The sequence below is a fragment of the Vombatus ursinus genome, unplaced genomic scaffold (genome assembly GCF_900497805.2).
Source record: "Vombatus ursinus unplaced genomic scaffold, bare-nosed wombat genome assembly UNPS02014791.1, whole genome shotgun sequence".
In the NCBI taxonomy this organism is placed as follows: domain Eukaryota; kingdom Metazoa; phylum Chordata; class Mammalia; order Diprotodontia; family Vombatidae; genus Vombatus; species Vombatus ursinus.
Window position 1 is genome coordinate 27,666,970 of NW_020954569.1, and position 13,876 is coordinate 27,680,845.

Genomic DNA, 13,876 nt, shown 5'->3' on the forward strand with positions numbered 1-13,876 from the left:
AGACATTCTTAAAGTGGATAAGCCAGAGTGTAAACAACAATTTAAAGGACTTGAGCAAGTATCTGACCAAGAGTCATTAAGAAAAAATAATTATGCTGATTCCAAGTCAGAAAGTGGTAAAGTATACCAGTAACTTCCAACAGAACTAGGACTCAGCAGTGACTTTGGGCTACAGAATGGCAAGGCGACTTTCACTTTTCCTAGGATTTTGTATGTTTCAGCTAAAAATACTTACATTGAACCATTATGCTCATTTTGGAATCTCCATATTATGAACTTCTGTGTCTTGGGCACTATGGGGTATGTCTATATGAACTCTGCGGGTTGGTTGCAACATTTAAGCAAGAATTTGCAATTTGTACCTCTAGGATATTTAGGATTAAATAACCCTATTCAGTAATCTGGTTCTGTTTTCATCAACTATCCTTACATCGCCTCAGTAGGATGATCATCTCTCTATAGCTAACTCATTTTCCTTAAATGTTCTCATATTCTAAGCAATCAAGAGATACACAATAATGATCATAACAACAACTAACATTTACGAAGTGCTTTAAGGTTTGGACAGCATTATATACACGCACATGTGTATACACACATATATATAATATGGTCTTCAAAACAACCCTGTGAAGGAAGCACTATTATGGCCATTTTACAGATGAAGAAATGGAGGCTGAAAGAGGTTATCACTGAATACATAGCAACTAAATGTCTGAGGTAGGATTTGGAATCAGGTATTCTTGACTTAGGCTACTTTATAAGCTTTGATATTTCCTTATTAATTACTAAAATTATAATAACTGTCTCAATTAGGTCTGAGTCCCCATTTCAATTTATTAAATATTATTTTATCAAGTACAGAAACCTTTTTTCCCATAAGAAGCTTCTGCTCTTTTCTCCCACTCTGTCTCTATCTCCGGTCTGTCTCCATCTGCCTCTGTCTGTCTCTCTCTCTCTGTATAAAATGTAAATTCCTAACTTTTAGGCTTAGATAAATTTATAGTGTAACCAATAAAAAAACAAAGATATAAATGATTATTAACAACAAGTATGTTGTGAGAAAGATCATAGCCAAGGCCTACTTTAACCATTGTTACAACTGTTAACTTCTCAATTCTAGAAACAATCCCACCATTCAGTTCTGTCTGGATATCAGTTAAAGTCTTTTCTCAGGAATTCTCTTCATTGTTTCTTCAAAGATAAGGATTAAACCTAGTTGTTTCAGGAATTAAATTTTCTTAGTCCCTTTTTCTGTCTTCTTTTCACCCGTCAGTAATAATAATCTCTACAGAATGCCAGTTAAACTCGCAATCCCCTCACCGACTAATAGAATGATAATTAAATGGTCACTGTATGGTTCTATTATTTCTTAGAGATACAGTAATGGTAGCTATAATTTTTGTGGGAGGGTCTATTGAATCTAGCATTGCATATACATAACTTTTTGTCTCTAGAAAAGAGACAAACATTGCATAATTCTTGCTGGTTATTGAAAAGATTCCATTCAGTTTTTGTACCTCTTGAATGTCAAATTATTGGTTCTGTGTGACTCCCTATAACTTCTTCTGTTCTGTTTTTTCCCCCCTATTTACTAGAATATCTTCTCTAAGATACCACCATGGGAATTGCTGGTATGAGCTCAAGCACCCAAGATTTTTAGCCTCCTAGGCTTTTTAGGCCTCTCTATTCTATTATTATTATTATTAATTATTATTATTATATGGTATTAATTAATAACTGATGAGAATCTTAAGAACATTTTAATTGCCCTATTATAATTAGCAGCAAGTTGACTGTTGGCTGATATATTGACTCACAGCTGATATATTTTAAGTAATCACTTAGGTCTTTACAAGTGGCTACCTGAATGTCTATTTGGAGAAAATTCAAACTTCCTCAGTCTGTCTCCAGCTTGCTTTTCTTTTTGAAAATCTTTTATTTTATTTTCAATTAATACAATTTTAATTTTCTTTTCCTCCCACCCCTTGAAATTGGAAAAAAAAAACCTTTTGTAACAAATATGAATAGTCAAGCTAAAAAAATTCCCTTGTTGGCCACATACAAAAATGCATGTCTCATTCTGCATCTTGAGTCCATCATCTTTCTATCAGGAAATGGCTAGCATGCTTCATTATTGGTGCTCTGGAATAATTATTGGTTGCTGCATTTATAAGAGTTCTTAAGTCTTCAAAGTTGTTTTCCTTACAACTTGTTGCTATTGCATAACTCATTCTTTCTACTTTTGCTTACTTTACTTTATATCATTTCATATCAGTCTTAACTAGGTTTCTCTGAAATATTATGTATTATATATAATTTATAATTTATTACAGTGCAATATATTACATTCATACAACCTAATTTGTTAATCTCTTTCTCAATTAATTAGCACCTCCTTTATTCATGGTTCTTTGTTACAAAAAAGTTATGAATATTTTTGTACATATTTGTAATTTCCCTCTTTCTTTACTCTCTTTGTGAATGTAGGCCTTTAAGTTGTACCGCTGCAGAATTCAGTGACTTTTTGGGCATAGTTCCAAATTACTTTCCAGAATGGATAGACCAATTCACTGATCCTACAATAGTGCATTAATGTGCCTGTTTACCCATATTACCATCACTATTTGTCATTTCCCCCCCAAACTTTGTTACTCTTATGGGCATGAGAAAGAGCCTGAGTTGCTTTAGTTTGCTATTCTCTCACTATTAGAGATCCGTAGCATATTTCCATATGGTTGATGATAGTTTAGATTTTTCCTTTGAAAACTGACTGTTTATAACCTTTGACCACTTATCATTCGGAAAACAGCTCTTCTTCTAAATTTGAATTAGTTCTTCATATAGCTTGGAAATGAGACCTTTATCAGAGAAATGCTATGATTTTTTATCAGTTAACTGTTTCCTTTCTAAAATCTTAGGTACATTGATTTTGTTTGTACAAAAACATTTAAATTTTATGTAATTGAACTTTTAGTTTTATCTGCTGTGATCCTCTCTATTCCCTGTTTGGTTATGAACTCTTCCCCAATCCATAACAACTTGATTTTGCATCCTTAGCTTATATTGTTCCCCTTTCCATATTGCCATTCTCTGGACCTGCCCTTCACAAACCTCATGGCTTCATTTTTAAGTATCCTTTCACACACTGTCACCTCTATGTATTTACTCATTTTGTTTCTGTACCTTACCACACTGATTCTTATTTCTTCCCATGAAAATATTATCTATCTTTAAAAGTCTAAAATGTCACCACATTCATTCAAATATCACCTAATTCCGCTAGATAGAAGTAATTTATCCCTTTTGGAATTTTTCGTAACTCTGTGTATATCTCCTCTGCAATTAACATATTTTATTTTGTATCATAGTTATTTCTGTACATGCATGTCTAACCTTTCCTTTTAACTTGAAGACTCTTTGAGGATAAGTAGCCTTATGTTGTTCATCTTTTTTTTTTTTGCACATAATGAACACTTAAACATTTGTTGAATTGAATTGAATATTCAAGATATCTCAGAGGCTACAAGGCTTTCTAGCCACCCAAATAGAATAGGTGGGCCATTTTCAGTGACAAAATCTAGGGATGTTGTGGACTGTACTGAATGGCAGGTAGGGGCCAAAGGATGACTTTGGATTTCTTGAATGGAACTCTGTTGAGTGCATGCATATTAGGATCCTAGGATGAGAACTGGAAAGTGTGTTAGAAGTCATTTGGTCTTATTCTTTTGTTTTACAGATGAGAAAAGTGAGACTCAGAGGGCTTAAGTGACTGGTAATTTTGGAGAAAGCAGTTTCAGTTGACTGATGAGGTCTGAAGCCAGACTGCAAGGAATTTAGAAGACAGAGAGAGGAAGAGTGGAAGAGGAGATACTGATAACAGATGGCTCTTTTAAGAAGTTCAGCCACATAAGACAAAGGAAATATAGGATGGCTGCTAGCAGAGATGGTCAGAAAATAGGATGATAGCTAGGAGGTATGGTCAGATCACATAAGATTTTTTTTCTTAAGTATAGGGAAGACATGGTTGTGTTTGTAGGCAGCAGGAAAGCAGCCAGTAGATAGGGAAAGATTAAAGATTAGTGAAAGAGTGGGGATAATGGAGCTGTAAATCTACTGGAGAAGATGGGATAGAATGGGAGGAATTCATATTTCATCTTGGAAGTGATAGAGGGCCTCTGAAACTCACTGAGCAGGGCAGTAGGAGTGACATGGTCAGACATAAGTTTTAGAAGACATAATACATGTTAAAATTTCTTAATAGTGTAAAACTTATGCTATTCAATAAGCCAATAAATTCTGTTATTTTACATTCTTCCAGTTAATTTGCATACCATTATAATGTGAATGAACATAAAAACTAAGAAATTAACCCACACTAAAAATACCAGTTTGTAAATATGCTTCTCAGAAAACTAGAGCTTCTACTGAAATCTAAGCAGGGATACACTTATCTAAAATGTACCCAATATAAAATAAACTGTAATCTCATTGTGGCATTTCCATTCGTATAATGATAGAAACTATCGAGGACTGATACAAAACTTTGACATAGGAGATTTGGATGTTAAGGAATCCATAAGCATTTCCTTCACATTATTCAGGGAAGAGGTGTTCTGATGTTAGAACATTAGTTATTTAGACAGAAATATTCTTAAAACGGAGAAAGGCAGTCTGTGAGACTTGATTATAATCCCCTTTCAGAACTTCCAATATGTTTGCTCTGAGTCTAATAAATTCAGGTTATTTGCTGAGAGCTCTGTTCTCTCTCTTCCTCCTCATCTCATATCACCCAGATGACTTCTGCCACTATCTCCTTCACCTCTGTCTTGCATGAATACCTGGCCCTTCTCCTTGCCAAGGCAAATTCCTCTACATTCACAAGTGATCTTATTCTATTCTTCCTTCTCCAATAGATTGCCCTCTCTACCATCTCTACTTCCTCACTTATCTTCAATCTCTAGTCGATCCCTATTCCCTCCAGCATCAAATATAAAATCTTCTATTTGGCATTCAAAGCCCTTCATAACCTGCCTCATTATTACCTTACCAGTCTTCTTATACGTTACTCCTCTCCTTTCCCCCACCCCCATGTACTGTGCAAACCGATGACGTTGGCCTCCTTGCTATTCCTCACACAAGATACCTTCTCTTAATTTTTGGAGCTTTTTCAAAGACTTTTCTCTCCTGCCTGGAATTTTGTTCCCCCTCATCTTTGTCTCCTGGCATCTGTCCCTGAGTTTCTTCAAGCTAAGAAGTCTTTCTTCTTAATGCTAGTTCCCTCTGTTTATTATCGCCAAGCTATCTTGTATATATCTTATTGTACACTGTTGTTTCATGTTGTCTCCCCTGTTAGACTGTGAGCCCTGAAAGCAGGGACTTTCTTATGCTTTTCTGTGTATTGCCAGTGCTTAGCATAATGTTTGGTACAAAGTAGGTGCTAAATAAATGCTTGTTGACTGTTTGACTGCATCTGTGGCTCATTGAACAACCTTCTGACTGTAACGTGGTTTTCTGAGTGTCCATAACTAATCAGGATTACACGTTTTGTAAAAACAACCGACCTCCACAAATCTGATATGCTTATTTCTTGTTATGGATGAAAAAAAAACCTTGGAACTCTAGTTTATTAATCTGTTTACAGATTATAAGATAAAAAACTGGTTTATAAATCACTTTCTTGTGAGTTTGCTTAGCATGACCTATGCCCTAGTACTTGACCATCTTCCCTGATCCTCTTACCTACTTAAATTGATTTTCTGAACCTGCAAACCTGAGGCTCAGAAAGATCCTGTTTTCAACAAGGCCACAAATCTAGAGCTGGTTGCAATTTAGGAGCCATTTAGTCCAAACCCCTGATTTTCAGATGAGAAGATTGGATCTCACATAATAGCTTATGTGAGTTGCGCAGGATTAGCAAGTATCAGAGGTCAGTTTTGAACCTATCTTTCTGACTCCAAGCCTAGCACTCTCCTACACAATGAAGAATCCCTGTGAGACTTTCTCTGAAGTTACTGATCTCCTTCACTGCATCAGGAGTAGTCCATGTGACAAACTCATCAAAACACGTCTCTAACAATTTTTACTGATATTGTCACTGTAAGAATGATCAAGTTATTGAGTAGAACTGAATTACTATGCCTTAGTTTATTTGGAATTGCAACTGTGTGAGCACAAGTAATTTATGGACATAATGTTCCATTTGCATGTGAAATGAGCTTCTTCTTTTTGGGAATTAAATGGTCCCTTTGGGTCACAATTAGCCTGACAATTAGTCAAAATTTGTCATAATGCTGGCAGTTAATTGTGCACACCAAGTTGCCTAGACAAAATCAGTCCTAATTTCTCAATTTGAAAAATTTGTTTGGAGTTTTAACTTTCCTTCTTTCTATTTTGATGTTGTGTAAAATTTTTCATTGCTGAAATAAATCACTCAAACATCTCTATTGGCTTGGATCCTATTGTGGGGAAGTTAATAGAATTAAATGGACATCAGAAAAAGCTGTGTTGCAACTGAACTGTTAAAAATGGCTTGGTTGGTTTATATAAATGAATATGAGATTAGCCTTGCACAACAATAGAGTATATAAACAGTATTACCTTAACAACAAACACAGAAGCAGTTGAACACAAAAGTTAACCAACGACAGAAACTCCGGAAGGGAGATTACTTTGAGGTCTTAGAGGTTGACTTTTAGTTGTTAATTTATTTAATTTATGTTGTAAACAATACAAGCAGATGGGAGCAGGATTTAAAACTAGCACATCCTTGGGAGGACTCCTCATTTGAAAAAATTGCTGTGTGATGAACAGGCTAAATCTCCTGGGTGTTACAAGACTATTGAGGGAAAATTAACTTGACAGGCCAATCTATAAGACATAGATTTCTGCAATGTTTAGGACTGGTAGGAGACAGCTGTGGAAACAAAGTGTCACCCGAGTTTTAATGGTAAGGAACTATGTTATTTGTAGTCTTGCTTGTGTGCTAAAGATGATCATCAGTCATACCTTGGGAAAAATCCCTGTGTCAAAGAGCCAAAGCTGCTCATTCACACATAGCTGAGGAACTGATTTTGTGCTGATTTGTGTATTATCTCAGTTGGATAGCATGAAACATGAGGTACATTTCTCATATTAAAAAAGAGAATAATGTGATTAGACTTTTCTTTGTTTTACATATGTCTAAATCAGAACTGCATCTATTGGGAAGATATATGTTTGAGACCAAGCATAATCATTTTTTTCCTCTTTTCTGTAGTGAAGTTGTCTAAAGTTTTGGACTGGTTGGGACCTATAAGTGCTGGGTTTTCAACTTGGTTCTTGCTCATTCTCTAGTGTGACTGGAAACGAAATTCTAGGAAATTAGATGCAAAGAAAGACTGAAAGGTTATATTGAAGTATGAAATTCTCAAAGCATAAGACTCAATATAGACCTACCCCCTTTTAAATAATATAAATGCATTAGGACTATTTAAATGATTTGAAGTAAATTAGAGGAAGTAAAAGATGGTAATTACTATAGGAATTAGAACAGAGTATCTTTAGTGGAAACTAAGGAAAGAGAGAGAGAGTAGGGGAGGTGGGACATCAGTCAGAGGTTTCCTAACCAGTCACAGATTTAGAAAGAGACTAACCTTAGAGATCATCTGGTACAACTCCGTCATCTTACAGATGAGGAAAATGAAGTCCAGAAAAATGAAGAGCTCAAGGTTACACTGGTGGTAAATGGCAGGGCACAAATCTCCACCAAGGCATGCTAACTCCAAGTCCCGCATGCTAGGGACAGTTCAACATTTTCTTTGTCAGAACCCTTGCCACTTGACATTGGCATTCATGTTTTGTCCTCCTTTTGTCAATTTCCAGATGCTGCCCACATTTTCAGCTCTATTTTTGTTAGTGCTGGTGGTTTATCAGTTCAAAGCCAAGACTGTTGACATTGGTGACCCCTTTCTCTCCCTCTGCTCTCTTTTGGCAGTGGTGGTTGTTACCCTGAGATTAGGATTTTGTTGGCCTGTCTGAAGATGGTATTTTGTGGCAGTTCTGGGTTGTCTTTGATGTTTCTTCCATTCATGAATTGTTTTGTCATTAGCCAGATAGCTGGGAATCTCCAGATCCTGAGATTGCCAGTAAGATGTATGCTCACACTAATAAGATGCCATGGTTAAAGGGAAATTACTTTCTGAAAGACACTTTCCCATTTTTGTTGGAGCTAAGAAACCTCTCATAAAGAAAAAAGGAGATGTAATAGTAGAAACTCTTATAGACTTTTCATAGAGGAAAAAGTGGAATTTGTTGGATAAGTAATAAATCTCAGAATGTTTCACTTCTTGTCAGTTATTATGGTATGCAAAATAAGAGCAATAAGGTTTAAAATTGTAAAACAAAGCACCCAAATATCAGAATAAAGATAAATACATCTTTGTTTTCTCCTTAAAAAGTACCTAGTAAGATACTAAGCACATAGTAGATGCTCAAAAAATACTTGCTAAATGAGATTCAGAATAGGACTCGTCATTGTATATGTAATAATTATGGGGGCGTAAGTCAAATAAATATTTTTATTTGGTATTTAATATTTATTTAACAAATACTTGTCAGATGAATCAATAAAAAGGCAGTAGGTTGAAGGATTGCCTGATTTTTCCCTCATAAGATATAACATTTAAATGAATTACAAAACTAAGATATAATGAACTAGATTCTCTTCTGCTATGTTACTTTTTTGGGTAGTAAGTCATTTTGTTTGTTTGTTTGTTTTTATGTATTTTTGGCTAGGCAGCTGGTGCTAAGTGACTTGCCTGGGGTCACACAGCTAGTGAATATCATGTGTCTGAGGCCGGATTTGAAGTCAGGTCCTCCTGACTACAGGGCCGGTGCTCTATCCACTGTGCCATCTAGCTGCCCCTAAACTGGAACTTTCTTCTCCTCTCTGCCTCTTGGCTTCTTTCAGGTCATAGATTCTATAAGAAGTCTTTCCTGATCATCCTTTTTTTTTTTTTTTTTGGCTAGGCAATGGGGTTAAGTGACTTGCCCAGGGTCACACAGCTAGTAAGTGTTATGTGTCTGAGGTCAGATTTTGAACTCAGGTCCTCCTGAATCCAGGGCCAGTGCTCTATCTATTGCGCCACCTAGCTGCCCGGGAGTAAGCCATTTTGGAAGCTACATTAAATATTCAAATTATTATGGATCTATTAATTAGATTGAAGAACTTTGAAAATTTGTTATTGTTTATTTTGATCTATGAAACATAACATAAAGTAAATTTTAAAAAGTCCTTTGTCACAAAGTCTCCAAGGAATTCAGATTACAAGTAACTCAAAGGGCAATGGAAAAGGGGAGGGTGAATGAGAACAGGCCATGGGAATCTATCATCAGCAAAGAAGGTGTGAGGGAAGTATTGTGAGGGATGTTATCAGAGAAAATACAAAAAGAAAAAGAAGTGGTTCAGTCATATAGGGAGAGCTGTGGCCAGTCAGCCAGCCAGCATACTCACCTGATTTCTATGCAAAGTCAAGAGATTTAGAGAAAAAGTTTTGTGAATTTGTCTTTTTTTAACCCCATTTTGATGACATTATTCAAATATTGATTTCCTATTTAATCCTATGTGTTTTATTTTATGCATTTACAAACATTATCTTATTTGATCCTTACAATAATCCTGTGAGGCAGATGCTATTATTATCCCAATTTTATAGTTGAGGAAACTGAGGCAAATGGTGATTAAATTATTTATGAAAGATCACACTGCTTGTAAGTGTCTGAAGTTACATTTGAACTCAGATCTTATTGATTCTGGGCTCAGCCTGCACCATCAATCTGCCTAAGAGGTCCATGACACAAAAAAGGTTAAAAAAACTTTGTTGTAGGAAAAGATCCCTGGTGTTTTGAGTTGATCCTCTTTGCGGAATTTATGGGAATACATGGAAAAAAAGTCATGAAGGATAAGAAGGCAGGATTGCTCACATTGATGAGATCACAGATCCATCAAAGTGTGAAAATATTACTTCAAGACCCCTGGAGAGGGGGCAGCTAGGTGGTACAATGGATAGAGAACTGGCCCTGGAGTCAGGAGGACCTGAGTTCAAATGTGACCTCAGACACTTGACACTTGCTAGCTGCGTGACCCTGGGCAAGTCACTTAACCCCATTGCCTAGCCAAAAAAAAAGTCCCTTGGAGAACATTTTGTAAATTACTGCTATTTTTCTAAAATCTAATTCTAAAAATAAGTGGTATACCAATTTGCTAAATTGTAGCTTAGTGATCTGACATAGTAACAGAAAAGATTTTTCCAATGTGCCCAGGTTTTGGAAAATGTGAGTCTACTTTTTTATAGCTCTGGTCTGGCTCATTTTATTACTTTAATGGTGATGCTATATAATGAAATTACTAAAAATATAGTCATTAGCTTCATCATTGGGATACATACATAGAAGTATCTTAAGAAACCGAAAAATGTAGTTTAAAAAATCTCTCTTCCCCATACAACCAATGTATTAACTCTTTGACATTTATTAAAATAATCTTTTTGATTAAAACAATTTGTTTCATTCTGTTCACATTCCTTAACTTCCTTCCCAAAAGTTGATGGTTGAGATCAGCTTCCCCTCTTTTCTCTTTCTTTTAGATATGAGTGCTTTGTGTCAGGTAATGAATTTTAAGGCTCCAGCACTGTAAATTAAAATACTTTCCCCCAAATTTGGTAAAACAATTATAATTTTTTTTTGTTAAAAGTAAATCATGAAGACACTCATGTCTCTTCTAGGATTAATTCACTTGTCTGCACAATAAGCCAAAGTAAGTTTTTGAATTGGAGGAATTTGAAGGGTTACTGCCTAATTGTTGCCTACTTATTTACTTTGGCCTTAGTTCATGCTACATGCATTTGCTATTGCTATGATGTGCTAGGTTCCTCTAAAGTATCTTTTAAATTCTAAAAGGATATCATATTCATTAATCTCTAATAAAAGAGACATGACAATTTGAGAATCAGTGGTTCATCAAGCCCAGACTTTCTTGGCTTGCTTGAAACATTGAAAGTATTGAAGGTCAAAGCAATTTCCTGGGAGAATTGTAAAGGTTAAAAGTTCTTAATTTTACTTAGAGTACAGTGGTAAAATGGGTCCTCAATAGTCCTCCTGTGATTATTTGAGATGTTTGTAATTAGAACTTAGTGACTAGAAGTCAATCAATAAACATTTACTATGTGCTAGGCACTGCATATAAAAAAGACAAAAACAAAATAATTATTGCCTTCAAGAATCTTAATTATATCGAGGAAAATATTACATAAATATAAACAAATGGGGGGGTTGTATCCCTTGGAGTGTATGATGTATTGACTTAGTCACTTCTAGGGAAATATGCACTCTTCTCCTGAAGAACTTGTAAATTTTGGAATGATATAGAGAAGCTTGGTGTTCTTTTGGTCCTCCATTACATAACAGCTGGAGTGAAGATGTGGGGGAAAAGGCTGAATCAAAGCAATGTCAAATAGAATTGACAGCTAGGCCAAAAGATGTGGCCTACTTAGTGGACCTTTGAAAGGGAGTGGCTCTGACTTTCTCTCTCCTTTTCCTTTGACTCTTCCGTATGGCAGTAGTTCTCTATGGCAGTAGTTCTCCCTCACTAGAATTTTGGTGAAGGTATAGCAAAAGGTTGGTGTCCTTTCTTTTACCTCAAGAACATATATGAATTCTTAATTAATTTATGGAATTGTGAAGTGGGGTTGGGCAAACCCACTTTTTTGGGTACTCTCCAGGAAAGACCATGATGGCAGTGCAGAATACTGTGTCAATCACATTTTAATAAGGCACAGAGGATACTGGAGAGAATAAGCACAGAAAATACAGACAAGCAGTATTAAAGGGGGTAGGATATGGAGGCAGGAACAGGGATGGGGTGGTGGGGTAAGGCAAGCAATGTGGGAAAGAGAATGGGGAGGAGGAAAGTCACACAGAATAACTCATCTAACCATAGATTAGAGTTGGAAGCTCTCAGCAGCATGGCTCTAGGTGGAGAGAGAAGAGTTTTTGGGAGGCAGGAGTTTGTCCATTACTTATTTTGGGTTATGGTTCCAATAATGGGATGAAAATGTTGTAACACATTATATGAATCCATAAAACTTTTGAAAAAAGATTGTATCACATCTAAACTATCAGTGGAATAAAATGTGCCTGTTTTTTCAAATCTCTATCCCCACAATGGAATTTTATTGTTTCTAGCTATCTTTGTCTATCTAATAATTGGCATCTTAGAGTTGTTTTTTTTATTTGCATGTCTTTATTAAAGAGTTTGAACATTTTCTCTTGGAGTTATTAATAATTTTTATCTCCTTTGATTACTTATCCATTTGGGAATGGATTGATTGAAAATGCATTTATTAAGAACTTATTATGTGCTAATCTTATTGTCCAGTAGAGGGACATAATGCATATATTTTCCCTAGAAAGGGATATTTTGGTTAGGAAAGTTACAGGAATAGTGAATGGAGCCATACATGTCAATACTTTCTAGAATAAATTTGCTATCTGGTAGCAATTGATTTGATTATGGTTCTAGAATGAGAAGACAAGGAGGGTAGTTTTTTTAATTTTGGTTTTAGTTTTCAACATTCACTACTATAAGATTTTGAGTTCTAAATTTTCTCCCCCTCCCTCTGCTCCCTCCTCCCCAATAGGGCACGCAATCTGATATAGGCTATACATGTACAATCGTATAAACATATTTCCACATTAGTCATGTTGTAAAGGAGAATTAGAAACAAAGGAAAAAATCAGGAGAATAAAGAAACGAGAGAGAGAGAGAGAGAGAGAGAGAGAGAACAGTATGCTTTGATCTGCATTCAGACTCCATAGTTCTTTCTCTGGATGTGGATAGCATTTTACATCATGAGTCTTTGGAATTGTTTTAGATCCTTGTATTGCTGAGAAGAGTTAAGTCCACCAAAGTTAGTTATTGCTAGTGTTGCTATTACTGTGTACAATGTTCTCCTGGCTCTGCTCACTTCATTCATCATCAGTTCATGTAAGTCTTTCCAGGTTTTTCTGAAGTCTACCTGCTCATCATTTCTTATAGAACAATAGTATTCCACTAAATTCATATACCGCAACATGTTCAGTCATTCCCCAACTGATGGGCATCCCCTCATTTTCCAATTCTTTGCTACCACAAAAAGAGTTACTATAAATATTTTTGTACATATGGGTCTTTCCCTCTTTTTATGATCTCTTTGGGATACAGATCTTGTAGTGTTATTGATGGATCAAAGAGTATACACAATTTTATAGCTCTTTGGGTATAGTGACAGGGAGGGTTGGTTGAGGCACTCTCCAATCAAGACAACATGGTCCCAAGCTTGAGAGTTCTGGAGCTGAATGGATTAAGTCTTGTGTCTTTGGTCCGGGTGTCAAGGCAACTGGTAGCAGATATAGATCTTGCTCATAAATCTCTAATTATAGTTTTTAGACATAACATGTTATCATTAATGTTTTGCAAAAATATTCACCAATTCTATTTCTCTTTTATTTTAGATGAATTTCTTTTGTTGTAAAAGGTCTTTGTATTTATATACTCAAATTCATTTTTTATCTCAAATAATTTATTTTTGTTGACTAACTACAACATTTTCACCTCTCTACAATTTTGATAGCTCCAATACTGCATAATTATTTATTTTCTAATTATCAAACTATATTTAGATCAATTATCCATTTAGGCTTTATTTTTATAAAACATTAGACACTGATTTATTCTTAAAACTTTATTGAATAAGACTTCTCTGTTGTTATTTATTGTTCAACTTATGAAACACTATTGTTGTTCAGTTGTGTCTGACTCTTTGTGACCCTATTTGGGGTTTTCTTAGCAAAGATATTG